The sequence below is a fragment of the Pteropus alecto genome, unplaced genomic scaffold, assembly GCF_000325575.1.
Source record: "Pteropus alecto unplaced genomic scaffold, ASM32557v1 scaffold153, whole genome shotgun sequence".
Classification (NCBI taxonomy): domain Eukaryota; kingdom Metazoa; phylum Chordata; class Mammalia; order Chiroptera; family Pteropodidae; genus Pteropus; species Pteropus alecto.
The window spans coordinates 372,022-385,137 of NW_006434516.1; the positions used below are offsets into that span (position 1 = coordinate 372,022).

Consider the following 13,116-nt stretch of genomic DNA (forward strand, 5'->3'; position numbering starts at 1 on the left):
TTAAGAACAAACATACTCTGCAGTGGCTAGACAGAGAGGGTCCGCTCCATCCAGGCCATAGATCCTTCTCCTTCACCTACCAGAGGCTCTGAGAAGACACAGCACCTGGAGGGAGCAGCCCTGATTTAGTTGTCCTTTACGTTCCTGCTTCTGTTGGGAACTGTTAAAAGGAAAATTGAGGCACATTAATACTTTTAAGAGTTTATCTGAGCAAAAATCGATTTGAGTCAGGAAGCATCCAGCCTAACAGATAGAAAGGAGCTCCCAGGAGCTGTACAAAATGAAAGACTTTTATAAGCAGAAGGGAGAAGGAATAGGAAGTTATTATAGGCAAAATAGTGAGTTGGTTATTGCAAAGTTTCCCCCTCTCCTTTTTTTTAGGGAATGGCAGGGGTCTAAAGGCAGATTGTCTAACTAGTGCTGATCAAGAGATTCCTGACTGACAAGTTTTAGGGTCCATTTCTGGGGGAGCCACAACTGTAATTAAGTCTCAGTTTGGTGACATGGACCTTAGCATAGTGACTCCATTTTGGTCCTATTGTCTTGTTTTTTAACAGGACTTACCACCTGGGCCTGTCCTTTGTTTTCTCCCTGTCCTCCTCTTTTGCATCAGAGTGTGGTTGGGCCAGTCATGAGGTCAGGCCTGTTAGACCCAGGGAAGTCAGCCCCCATCACCTGCTTTGAGGATGTGTGGAGGGGAAGGAAAAAGAGGCAGATGGAAACACAGTCCTGGAGTTATTCTAAATATAAATGGCCAGATCATTGCCCCAGCAGTGAACACGGTTTGAAGAGCACACAGGGAAGGATACATGGAGGAAGCTTTTTGTCATGTTAACGCTCCCTTTAGTGGTATTATTTTCACAACAGATGGTAAACGACCAACAGAACTGGAGGAAATCAAGTATCCTTCACAGCTCGCTTAAGACGGAGTCTGGGGTGGTTTTATTATTTATAGAGTCATGGAAACAATCTCTACTACACTGTAGTGTGTTGTTATATAATTCCTTTTCCCTCCTGATCGCAATGTTGGTGTATACCATATGGTTATTACAGGTAAATTTGTTTTACTTCAGGTATATATTTATTTCTGGTATAACTAGCTTTTGTCAGCTCAACTTCAAAATTAATTTAAAGCACTAAGGGGAGACTTTTGGGAAGAACCAGATCCATTTAGATACAGAATAGGTAAGTTTTATTTTGACAGACTCTCTTAAGGGGGCCATTCAAAGAGATGTGAAATCACAAGAGAGACGTCCCTAGAGTAACTCGATCTAGGGGAGCCTCTGTGAATAAAGACCCAGACAAAGAGCCTTTGTCACCTAGGTATACTCAGAGCACTTGCTTGAATTTTAGAGGGATTTTTGCTTTATGAAAATATTCTTTTAAACTGAAGCTCCCCTAGTGCTAAAAATTCACTGACATGCTGAAAGTGCGCAAACAGGGCAGAGAAAATGAGAGTCTGGGTTAAGAACTTTAGAACTTTAAGATAACTGAAGAAAGAAGATAATTGGGAAAAATGGGGCTCTGCAATGTGGTGCTAATGAACTTGTTTTGGGAGCCCTTATTGAGCAATCAACTTTTGAAAATAACTGGTTTGTAGCATTAAAATTGTAAAACATATTCATGGGAAAATTAAAATTGCTCATAAGGGTATAAGGTGAAAAGTGTATGTCCTCCTAACCCCCTCCCCATGAAGTTATCATGATTAATCGCTTATTATTTATCAGTCCAGAAATTTTCTATGCAAATGGAAAGATATGTATCATATCATTTAAAAAAATCACACATGGGATTACACGTATGGATCATTCTGCAGCTTGAATGAAGTGAATTTTTCCATTTCATATTCTACTTTGGAGATTTTCTCACTTCTGAGTAAGAAGCAGCATCTGTCTCTGAAATGGCTATATGATATTTCACTTTGTGAATGTATCATTTTTCTAACTTGTTTTCTGATGAAGAATATGTGCGCTGTTTCTTGGCTTTTGCTATCACCAACAATGTTGCAAGTAGCATCTTCTTTCAATATCTTGCACACATCTACAAGTATAGCTAATAGATAGATTCATTCTATTTGGAACAATGTAAATCGGCCTCCAACAATTTTTCTTGTCAGTAGTATATGAAAATGCTTGATTCTTTCTGCATCTTTCTAACATTTGCCAAAATCATCAGAGAAAATAATTCATTTATTCGGTCACTCAAAAATATTTATTGAGCACCTACTGTATGCCAAGCATATGTGTTAGGTTCTAGGAATACAGTGGAGGAAGAAATGTAAATGGTAGGACCTTTTCCCAATGGAGCTCATGGTAAGCAGGGGAGACAAACATTAATTAAATAATCACATAATAAATATAAATCACTTTTGTAATTGGTATAAAAGAGAAATACATGATAGTTAGAAAAGCACATAAAAGAGGGAGCTTCTCTAATTAGGGGTTGGGATGGGCGGCCAGGACAAACTTTCCCCAGGAAGGGACAATAGAGTTGCAACCTGAAGAAGAGTAGAAACTCATGAAGTGAAGAAAAAAAAGAGGAGAGGGGAAGAACATAAGAGAGAGGGTATATACCATAGACAAAGGTCCTGGAGGAAAACCCAGGTGGGGAGAAGTTAGGCAGGAGAGGCAGGATCAGAGCCAGACCACACAGGACCTGCTAAGAGTTTAGATCCTTTCCCAAGAGGAGAGGGAAATCTTTGAAGAGGTTTAAACAGGAGACAGATAATCATAGTTGCATTTTGAAAAAATTGTTGCATTTGCTTTGAGAAAAAGACAAGAGTGAAAACTACCTCATATTGCTGTAATTTGCATTTATTTAATCTTGAGTGAGGTTGGTAATTTGTTCTGATGTGATGGACAATTGCATTTCTTGTTCTTCGAATTGCCTGACAATGGCTTTGACAACTTGTTTTTTTCTATTGGGTCCATTTTCTTTTATTGATTTATAAGCACTCTTTGTATATGAAGAAAATGAGCCTTTCATCATCCAAGAGTTATAAATATTTTTTAAAATTTTGCCTTTTGGTTATATTTAGATATTTTAAAATATTTATATGGTTAGATTTATTAATATTTCTTGTAATGGCTTCTTAATTTCATGTCATGCTCATAAAGGATTTCTTTCCTCTAAGATTATAAATATATTTTCTCATTTTTCTACTCATCATAGGTTTTTATTTCTTAAATTATAATTGATTTATCTGAAATTTATTTGTATAGGAATTGATGTAGGTTTACTTATTTATTTTTGCTGATTGCTGGCCAGTTGTACATAATCTATTAATAAATCCATTAATTTTTCTCACCAATTTGAAATGTTACCTTTATCACCTACTGTTTTCATCTATAAAATATGCATTTAAATATAACTTTATTCTGTTTCATTTTATTTATTCTTTTCTATTCTTGCACAAGTATTAATATTAAAAAATTACAATAGCTTTGGAATATATTTTAATATCTAATAGGGTTCAACCTCATCCCTCCACTATTTTCTAGGCAAAACTGGCATGCTTCTTTTCAAGGCTCACTGAGAGAAATGAGGCTGCCAATGTGACCTCCAGTGTGAAGGTGTTTGCCATTCATGGTCTCATCCCCTGTGTGGCATTCAGTGCCTGTTGAGAGCATTCACCAGTTTGCAGTTTGATGTGGTATTCTCCACTTCTTGGTATCAAGATGCCACTGGGATTCACATGCATCCTCCCCTGCATTCAGCATTAGTGGAGTAGGCAGATGTCAGGAGCATCTAAACCCTGCACATTCCCTGGGGGATGGGGAGTGCAGGCAGTCCTTAGCTTACTCTTACTTTAAAAATAGAAACAATTATCATCAGTAGTGACAGAACTTCAGCTGTAGAACAAAGAGAAAAACATCACCAGGGTAACTGTTGAGCTGAGCTGGACTGGACTTGACTGTAGACTTCTCTACCCTTCACTTATGCAGGCACCTGGTTTCATTGAGCCAGGTCCAGAGTACCTGTTTTTAAGTCTTTCTCCACAGACGGAACATGAACTTAAGTGTCAGGTAGACACAGGCGCAAATATATTACCTACTGGTTCTATGACCTTGGACCTCTTAACTTCTCAGAACTGCATCTCCTTTAGACAGCAGGGATAATAAAGCCTGCTTCGAAGAACTGTTTGAGAAAAATAAATATCTGGACAGTGCCTAGTGCAATGTAGCTGCTAAACAGTAACCATTTTTATTAAGCATCTTTCATATTTGTTTAATAAAAAAAAGTACTGTTCTAATAATATGCAATTTTTTTCTGTTATTTCTGAATTTTAATTTAAATGCAGACACCAGATGAAATTTTCAAGGCCCCTCAGGTCATTACTGGGTCATTTTTTGGCAGTATTAAATAAAAAGATAAGGGGTATTCTAAAATATAAAATCAAACAGTGAAGTATCATGTTCCAAATATCAGATTTTTCCCTGGTAGATTTCACAGTCTAGTCCCCCCCACCCCTACCCGCTGGACTGTGCAAAGTGGGATAGCAGGATAGCACTCCAGTGGCATACAAACATCTCTTCCATGGGAGCACACGGAATCGCATCAGCCTGTACTTCTGGGATGAACATTCATCCACTTTCTCATTTTGTAAGTTTAATTACTAAAACAGAGCCAGTGATCTGGTGTAAATGTAAATGCTTTCAGAATAAAAATATCAGTTTCCTTGAAAGCTTTTATGAAAAGTCAAGAAATTAAGTGAATTAACAAAAAAAAAAAAAAAATGAGCTAACGAAACAAAATCTGAATCCCAAAGCCTGCTCTCTTGGCCTCCTCTCCTTAAAAAAAAGAAAAGAGGAAAAAAGAAGGAAAAAAAATCAGGCCTAGGTCAAAAGGAAATTCTTCCAGGTGATGGATTTTCTAAGCAGTCAGTGTGTTCTCTAAAAAGCCATCGATACTTCCAGATATCAAGCATGACAGAAGTTTTAATCACTATGGTATATCATTAACAGAGGGGTCATCAACCAATCTGGTCAAGGGTAGATAATGTAACTCTGACAGAAATATGGAAATGCCATGAGTTGGCTCCACTTGGATTTTAAAGGCTACGAACCTTCATTAGGTGATAAATATCAGGTGACGAGGACTCGTGATGGATGAACTTGGGAAGAGCAGGGTCCAGAGGAACAGAAGGTAAGGTGACATGGGGAAATGAGAACAGACACAGAGGAAGATGATCCCATCAAAGAGGACTTCTGGCAGAGGTCGGCTGGACAGGCTGTCCTAACCACCCCCACAAATCAGCTCAGCAATGATAAATGGCTGACAGAGGCACTGAGAAATTCGAGGCCAGTTGTGAGGATGGAGCAGAATGGGGGATGGGATATGCATCCCAATGCCCTCTCTGACCTTACAGGAGATGTGGGGGTTGAGGGTTTGAGACACCTCTCATATTTAGGGTTTAGCTGTATCTCTTCCCCCTTGTTGGGGCCTCCTGTGTCTCCCTCAACTGGCCCCTACTGACCTTCCCAGCTGTGTCCTGTACCTGCGACTCACATCCTGCCCTGTTATCCTCCTGGATTATTCTCACTTGTTCCTCACAATTGAACTTAAGTGGCATTTTCTTCAGGAAGTTTCTCTGGTGCTCCTACCTTGCCAGGTCCCTAAAGGCTGGGTTAGAGTTGTCTTCTGTACTCCTGATGGTCCCGTGCCTTATTCTGTCTTGGTACTATCCTAACACTGCACTGAACTGTTGGCTGATTCGTCAACTCTCTCACTAGACGTGAACATCTGGTCTTTGTGTCTTTGTGTTGCTGCACCTGGCATGGTGCTGAGCAATAGAAAGAGTTTGTCATAGGTTGGGCTTCCAGGGAAGCAGATTCTGAAATGGAAGTTAGCTGGCAGAAGGTGTGTTGGGGGTGTCCCTAGCAACCACATCTGTGAACTAGAGGGGAGGGGAAGGAAGCATCTCTCGCCTCAATTACTCATTGGATGTGGGCTATTCTGAGAAGGTATAACCTTACACAAGGGCTCTGAGTGGCTGAGGTGAACCCAAGAAGGGCTGAGAGCTGTTTGACCTGCTGACAGCACCACAGCTGTCATAGCCACAAGTCTCCACTGAAGTGAGATCTCGGTGGCACGGCCCCCTGTTCACACAGAACCCAAGAATATCAGGATGAATTAATGCACAGATAAGCCCAGCAGTCCTGGCCTATTTTGGGATACTCAGCTAGACTTGTTCTCCTCAGCATCTCCCATATTTCATTCAGCAAATACCTGAGCACCAACTATAGGTCATGCACAGCGCTAGGTCCTGAGACAAAGTGGGAAGCTAGATAGACATAGTCTCTGCAGTCCTGGAGCCCATGTTTTAGTGGGAAAAACAGATAATAAACATATCAAGATATAAGTAATGTGTTTTTCCTACCTCACTGGGGCTCTGCAGAAAATAAAGAGGATGATATGAGAGTGTGAGGGAGCAGGATGAAGGCGGTGGCTATTTTTAAATAGGGTGTTTGGAAAGTCATTTACAAGGAACTGACATTTGACCTGTGACCTAAGGGTAAGGAGTCAGCCAGGAGCATTTCTGGGAGAGGCAGGAGAAAGGCCCCAAAGCAAGATCAAGCTTGGTCAGTGAGAGGAAAGAAGGCTGTTTGTCTGGAGATCAATGATCAGGGGAGGAGGGGTAGAAGATAAAATCAGAGAGGAGGGTAGAGACCTGGTCTTTGATTTGAAATCAAAATAGGGCTGTGATCAAAATAGGCCAGGTACAATGAGAAGCTCTTAGAGTGTTTAAAACAGGGAGCGTGGATTTACCTGCTGTATATTTTAAATAGATAACTCTTCCTGCTATTAAATATGGGGGGTAGGGGACAAGATTGGAAATCAGGAGGCTAGTTAGGGGGCAACAGTACCCCTAGGCCAGAGGTGACTTGGGTGGATGGAGGCAGGGGAGATGGAGTGAGTAGACAGAGGAAGTGTAAGGAGGGGTATTGATTGAACTTGCTGATGGACTGAAAGCGTCCTGTGATACACATGGATAAGGACAGGGAGCTCCTGGTGGTTGAGTGTGAACCACTGAATGTTCATTGGTGCCTTTTTCTGAAGTAATGTGGCTCTATTCCTTCCTCCTTTTTTTCATTATGCATTTCTTATTTTATATCCCATTTCCTTACAGAGTTCATTACTAAGATGATAGGTAAACCAACTCACACTAATGTTTAAAATGACTGACAGGTGTATTTATCCACAAAATACATCTACAGTGGTGAAGAGTGGCCCCTTTTTAAATATAACTTTTTGTTTTCACTACATTTTATCTCCCTTCCTATGTGGAAATAAAAGGAAAGCAGATAAGTGCCAAAGAAATAAGAATACAGAGTCAATTTCATGGAACTTTCTTAATGGGTGAGCTGTAAAAAAGGAAGGAAATATATTTTAGGCAAGGCATTTTTAACATTTCACAGCCTCTTCAGTGACAAGGATGTTGGTAGACACTGTTTTCAAGCTTTCCATACTCAGAAAAGGTGAACTGAGAGACTGGCCCAGGGGGCAATGTAGGCGATCTGGTCATCTGGTGGTGGGGTCATTATTGGGGCACTAGTGGATGTGTCTTCTTCCTCTTCTTGCACAGTTGCACAATAAGCTGCCTGACAGGGTAGGTGACACATAAAGCAGGAAGGTTCTCAAGGCCACAAGTACTTCAGTAGGCTGTTCTCTAGAGCATCCTAAGGCTGATCTTGGGGGATAGAACCATCATGTGGAGAATCCAAGGTCATGACTACAGTGATGATGCTGAGAAATTGCATCTGAGGAATGATTTACTGATGACAATGGGCATTCAACCAATATGCTTGGTAGTTAGGATGGTGCTGGACCAAATAGACTGAGTCCCAAGAAGACTGGGGAGCACTACATCCAAGCGTGTATTTGGGGAATGTGGGGGCAGCTGGCCTTTCACATGGCCCTGGGAAGGGTGAGGGTGGGGGCTGCAAGGAGGATGCAAGAAGGAAACAAGGCTTTATGCCTTTCAAAAAATAAAGAAGAGTCTATGGCCGTGCACCCTTAGCATACCCGATCCCGTCTGATCTCAGAAGCTAAGCAGGGTCAGGCCTGGTTAGTACTTGGATGGGAGACCACCTAGGAAGACTGGGTGCTGTAGGCATGAAAAAATAAAATAAAATAAAGAAGGGAGGCTAGCTGGCCCACAAAGCTGGGGGATGTCTAGGAAGGGTTCTGAATGACAGAGGTGGGCTTTTAGGCCTCAGAGATCCCATTGAGATCTCCCAGTAGCGCTTATGCGACAGCTTCAGAAACAGTGAATGATGGCAGTGGACGGCAGCAAGTCATTGTGCTTCTTGGGCTGGGAGTCAGTGCTGGGCTCAATGGTAAAGGCATGAGGTTTAGGTGGAACCTTCTTTCTCAGGGTCCTGAGGCTGCCCCAGCCTGTGGCTAGCATAAGCCTGTGACTGACCAGTCCTGCTTGCAGTGGAACAATGACCTTCTTCATGTGGAAACTATAAGGAGGCAAATACTGGGTAGTGGCCAGGGCCTGGAGTTTGTAGCTGGCGTGTGGAGTTCTGGGCCCAGCTGTCTTGCAAGAGCTACATGAACTTGGGTAATACTCAGAATTTCTATTTTCGTCATTAGAAAATAGGGAGATAATAATTATACTTTTCTGGTAGAGTTGTTGCAGGAGTGAAATGAGTTGATATTTGCAAAGCTCTTGGGACAGTTGCTGGCACATAGGAAACAATATATGCCATTCTTATTATTGCTACCATTTACTGGGTGCTGTGTGCCAGGAGCAAAGCTGTGCAATACACATGTACAGAGTGATTCCAGCCCCACAGTAGCCAAAGGGTGATATTGTTCCCATTTTACAGATGGGGAAGCTGAGCTCAGATTACATGTCTTGAAGTCAGTCTGCTGGTAAGCAAGAATTATCCAGTTACTCGGTATACTTAATGGAAGGGCTTGAAGGAAATTTGGCTAATGCCATTTGGAATTCATAGGGTTATTCTTTCAGGGCCTAATATGAAGCTCAGAAAGTGTTTTTGCTGCCTATTACTGGAACAGGTGGCAACCCCAGTGGTGGCCTATTCTGGTCTCATGTGTGGGAAAGAGGATCATCTGCTGCTGGCCGTGAAGGAATCTAAGGGGTTTCAGGGAATGGTGTGAGAATGAAGACCAAGACAACTTAGAAAAATAAGACGATTTTTTTTTTTTTTTTTGTCAAAGGATCTTTTTTCCAATTGTCCCTTGATGGGCATTTAGATTGCTTTCATATCTTGGCTATTGTAAATTGTGCTGCCATGAATATTGGGGTGCATAGATCTTTACAAATTATTATCTTGGTTTTCTTTGGATAAATATCCAGAAGTGCAATTCCTAGGTCAAAAGGTATATCCATTTTTAATTTTTTGAGAAACCTCCAGACTGTTTTCCTCAGCAGTTGTACCAATTTGCAATCCCATAAACAATGTATAACGGTTTCTTTTTTTTGCCTCCTTGCCAACACTTGTTGTTCTTTGATTTATTGATGATAGTCATTCTAACAGGTGTGAGGTTATAGCTCATTGTGGTTTTAATTCGCATTTCTCTGATGATTAGCGACCTTGAACATCTTTTCATATGTCTATTGGCCATCTGTGTTTCCTCTTTGGAGAAATATCTGTTCAAGTCTTCTGCCCATTTTTTAATCGGATTGTTTGGTTTTTGTTTTTGTAGTTGCATTGTATCTTACCATTTGCAACAATATAGATGGACCTAGAGGTTATTATGCTGAGTGAAATAAGTCAGAGAAAGATAAATACCATATGATTTCAATTATATGCAGAATCTAAGGAAAAAAAAGAACAAACTAATTAAAAACAGACTCACAAATATAGTGGACAATTTGGTGACGGACAGAGGGAAGAGGGGGGTGGGGCCTGGGAGAATGGGGTGAAAGATTAAAGAATTACAAATTAGTAGTTGATAGATGGTCACAGGGATGGGGAGCATGGCATAGGGAATGCAGTTACCATTAATATATTGGCTAGGTGAAAAACCAGAGGAGAGAAGGAGCAATTAGAGGGATCATTTTATAAACTATATCAATATCTAACCAAAGTACCAAATACTTAAAACTAATTAAAAAGAAATAATGTTTTGAAAGAACAGAAAAAAAAGGAGCTTTTAATTAAAAGCACCATGCAGCACCTAGGATTGCGGATGTGCTGAGTTTGTCCTGCAAAAGATAAATAGCATAGCTTGGCCAACTGCCAGGGTCCACCACGTACTTTTTGTCAGGTTTCAGAGACTTGCAAGGTGCACAGAGGCTCAGCATGGCTCGGCCCCAGCCCTTGGCTGTCTCATTGCTAACCAGGCTGTGCAGCTGCTGCACATGAAGTTTTAGTTAAAGAGTAACTGGTGAGAAAGAGAAGGACTCAGCTCATAAACTTTTATTTAAGAGAGATTTAAGACTGCTCAGATGACTGTTTTGTAGCCCAGAAACCTGTCAGAATGGTGCTGAAAGTTATGTTCCTGCCAACACTACCACTTATGGAGTGTCCACTGTGTCCCACATTATGCGGGGTGCTCTGCAGACACTGTCTCTGCTCCTTACCCTAGCCAGCAAGGTCGGCTGCAAATAGGAAGATACCAATGCTCAGAGAGCTTTGGAACTATGCCAAGACCCCACAGTGAGGAGCTGGAGGGGCGAAAGTCATCGTCAGTGCTCACATTTGCATAGATTCTAACAGTTTCATAAACTCGATTACACTTCTCTCTCATTTTGATCAAACTGGGTTCAAATAGGACTGGAATGTCCCTTTCAATAAATTTCCTAGCATAAAATGAGCTGGTCCAAACTGCAGCACAGCTGAATCTTTAAGAAATGATACTGATTTATAAAGTATAACTGACATTTATAAATTGGGAGAGGAGTAGACTAGCCTTGCAAAAGTTTCCATAGCATTTTCCATTTAATAGGATGCTCTTCTCATAAAATATAGATTTGATGACTCAAGTTCCTTGTCTGAGACAGACTCACAATTTAGTCAGCATTTCACATCCTCTGCCATTTGGTCCCTTCTACTTTTCCAGCTTTAAGGTGCTGCTAAGGACTGAAAGTTTTTGTCTGTCCCCCACCCACCCTCAAATTTTTATGTTGAAATCCTACCCACCAAAGTGATGATATTGGGAGGTGGGGCCTCTACAGGGAAGTGCTCATGTCACGAGGGAAGAGTCCTCAAAAATGGGATTAGTGCCCTTATAAAAGTTGATGAGAAAGTTCCCTTGTCATCTTCCAGCATGCAAGGTTACAGTGACAAGGTGTTTATGAATGAGTAAGTGGGCTCTCTCTAAATCATCTGATGATGCCTGATCTTGACATGTCCAACTTCTAGAACTGTGAGAAATAAATGTCTGCTGTGCACATGTCACTCAGTTTATGATATTTTGTTTTAGTGACCTGAATGGACTAAGACGAGTGCCTTGACAAGCTCACCCACTGACCCATTCTCCCTGGAACATCCCTTTACTCTTTAACATGCAGGTTCATTGACATCTCATTTCCTTTGAGAAGCCTGACCTCATCTCTACAATCAGATAAAATACAAATGCCCAGTTATATTTGAATTTCAGATACGCAATGAATGTTTTTTTTAAATTATTATTATTATAAGTATGTCCCAAATATTTGCTGTATCCTGTGCTTTTATTGGCTAAATTTGGCAACCCTACTATGGACTCTTTTTCCTCTGACTCTAACTTAGAGCACTGGCTTGTCTGAATGACTTGTGTATTGGGTTATTGTGTTTACCTTCTCTCTCTCATCAGATTGTCGGTACTCAGAAACTGGGAACCAGGCCCCATACGGGACCCCACACCATGCCTTGCACACAGTACATGCTCAAAAACATGTTAGAGGAGTAAGTCAGTCTCCTAATCCTTTTGTAGGTGTTAGGATTGCGCCTTGGTTGGATTGGGAGCTTGTTGGGTGTACATCTGTATCTTAAGGTTTGGGTAGTTGGAGTGGGCAGAGTGAAGCTTAGAAAATGCTTTATTTACTTGTATTTTCAGGAACACACTACACATCTAATATACATTCTTAAATTTACTTGTATTTTCAGGAACACACTACACATCTAATATACATTCTTAAAATGTTGACCTTTCTGAGTGGTTTTGCACCATTCCACTTTACCCCCATCCCCAAAACGAAAAGTAAAGCAAAACTAAACTAAACTAAACCAAACTACATCCAATCACACCCAAATAAACAACTAGAGGCAGTTAGCCTTGGGGGAAAAATATTTCAGCAGGTCTTGGTGTGCCATTGGCATGTTTTTAGTGCAATGTGTCCCAGAGAACTTAGGCTTAGCTTGTGCTCTCTTCTCTGCTTGTTTATTATTTTGTAAAATGGGTAGAATAGGGACAACTTCTTTATTAAATTTTTCATAGTTAAAGAAAGTTTATTCATTAAAAAATTTTCTTATTCAGAAGTGATCATGATCTCCCACAAAGGCAGAACCAGAGCTTATCTTTGTATTTTAAAAAAATTGTTAAATAAAGAATATAAAAAAGATTTTAGTAGTTTACTTAACCTATTTAAAATCACAAAGTGTTTTTGCTTTTAATCAAACTAATGCAAGTTGTATTCGTACTCATTGAAGCAGGGCTAGCAAATGTCTCCTTGGTAAGACAGAATAAGTGGCAAGGTCAGGAGTTAATGTGAACATGTGACAGTGATTAAGTACATTTAACATTATCAACATCCAGGCAGGTCTCTCCCCTCTGAACACTGAGCAGCAAGAATATAGAGTCTTAGACCTTTTGTGGGAGAAGCTGGAAGTTCACCTAATCCCACCTTTGCCTAGAGCAGGGTTATGCCATATGGCCATGGGGGTCCCTGTTAGCGCCTTGGAGTGGTGTGGGGTGCATTATCCTGGTGTATGGTCCATGGTGGGACAGCTCCTATGACAAGAAAGATCTGTCCTCTTTTGTGTTACAATGCCCATCCTGGCACCCTTTGCACCTGCACATCTCACACATTGAGTCTGTTCTCTTTGGCAGAAGACAGCTCCTCAGACACCTTCAAGAAGCTCTTGGGGGAACTTTTGAGTCTTTTATAAGTAGCCAAAGGTGAAATGGTCCTTTAGGAAAAAGGTCTAAAGGAGA

At 40.8% G+C, this 13,116-nt stretch overlaps 1 pseudogene; it reads left to right on the forward strand.

Annotated features, from left to right (window-relative positions):
• Positions 1-7,998: 7,998 nt before the first annotated feature.
• LOC112477884 lies at positions 7,999-8,116 on the forward strand (annotated as a pseudogene).
• The last annotated feature ends 5,000 nt before the right edge of the window (positions 8,117-13,116 follow it).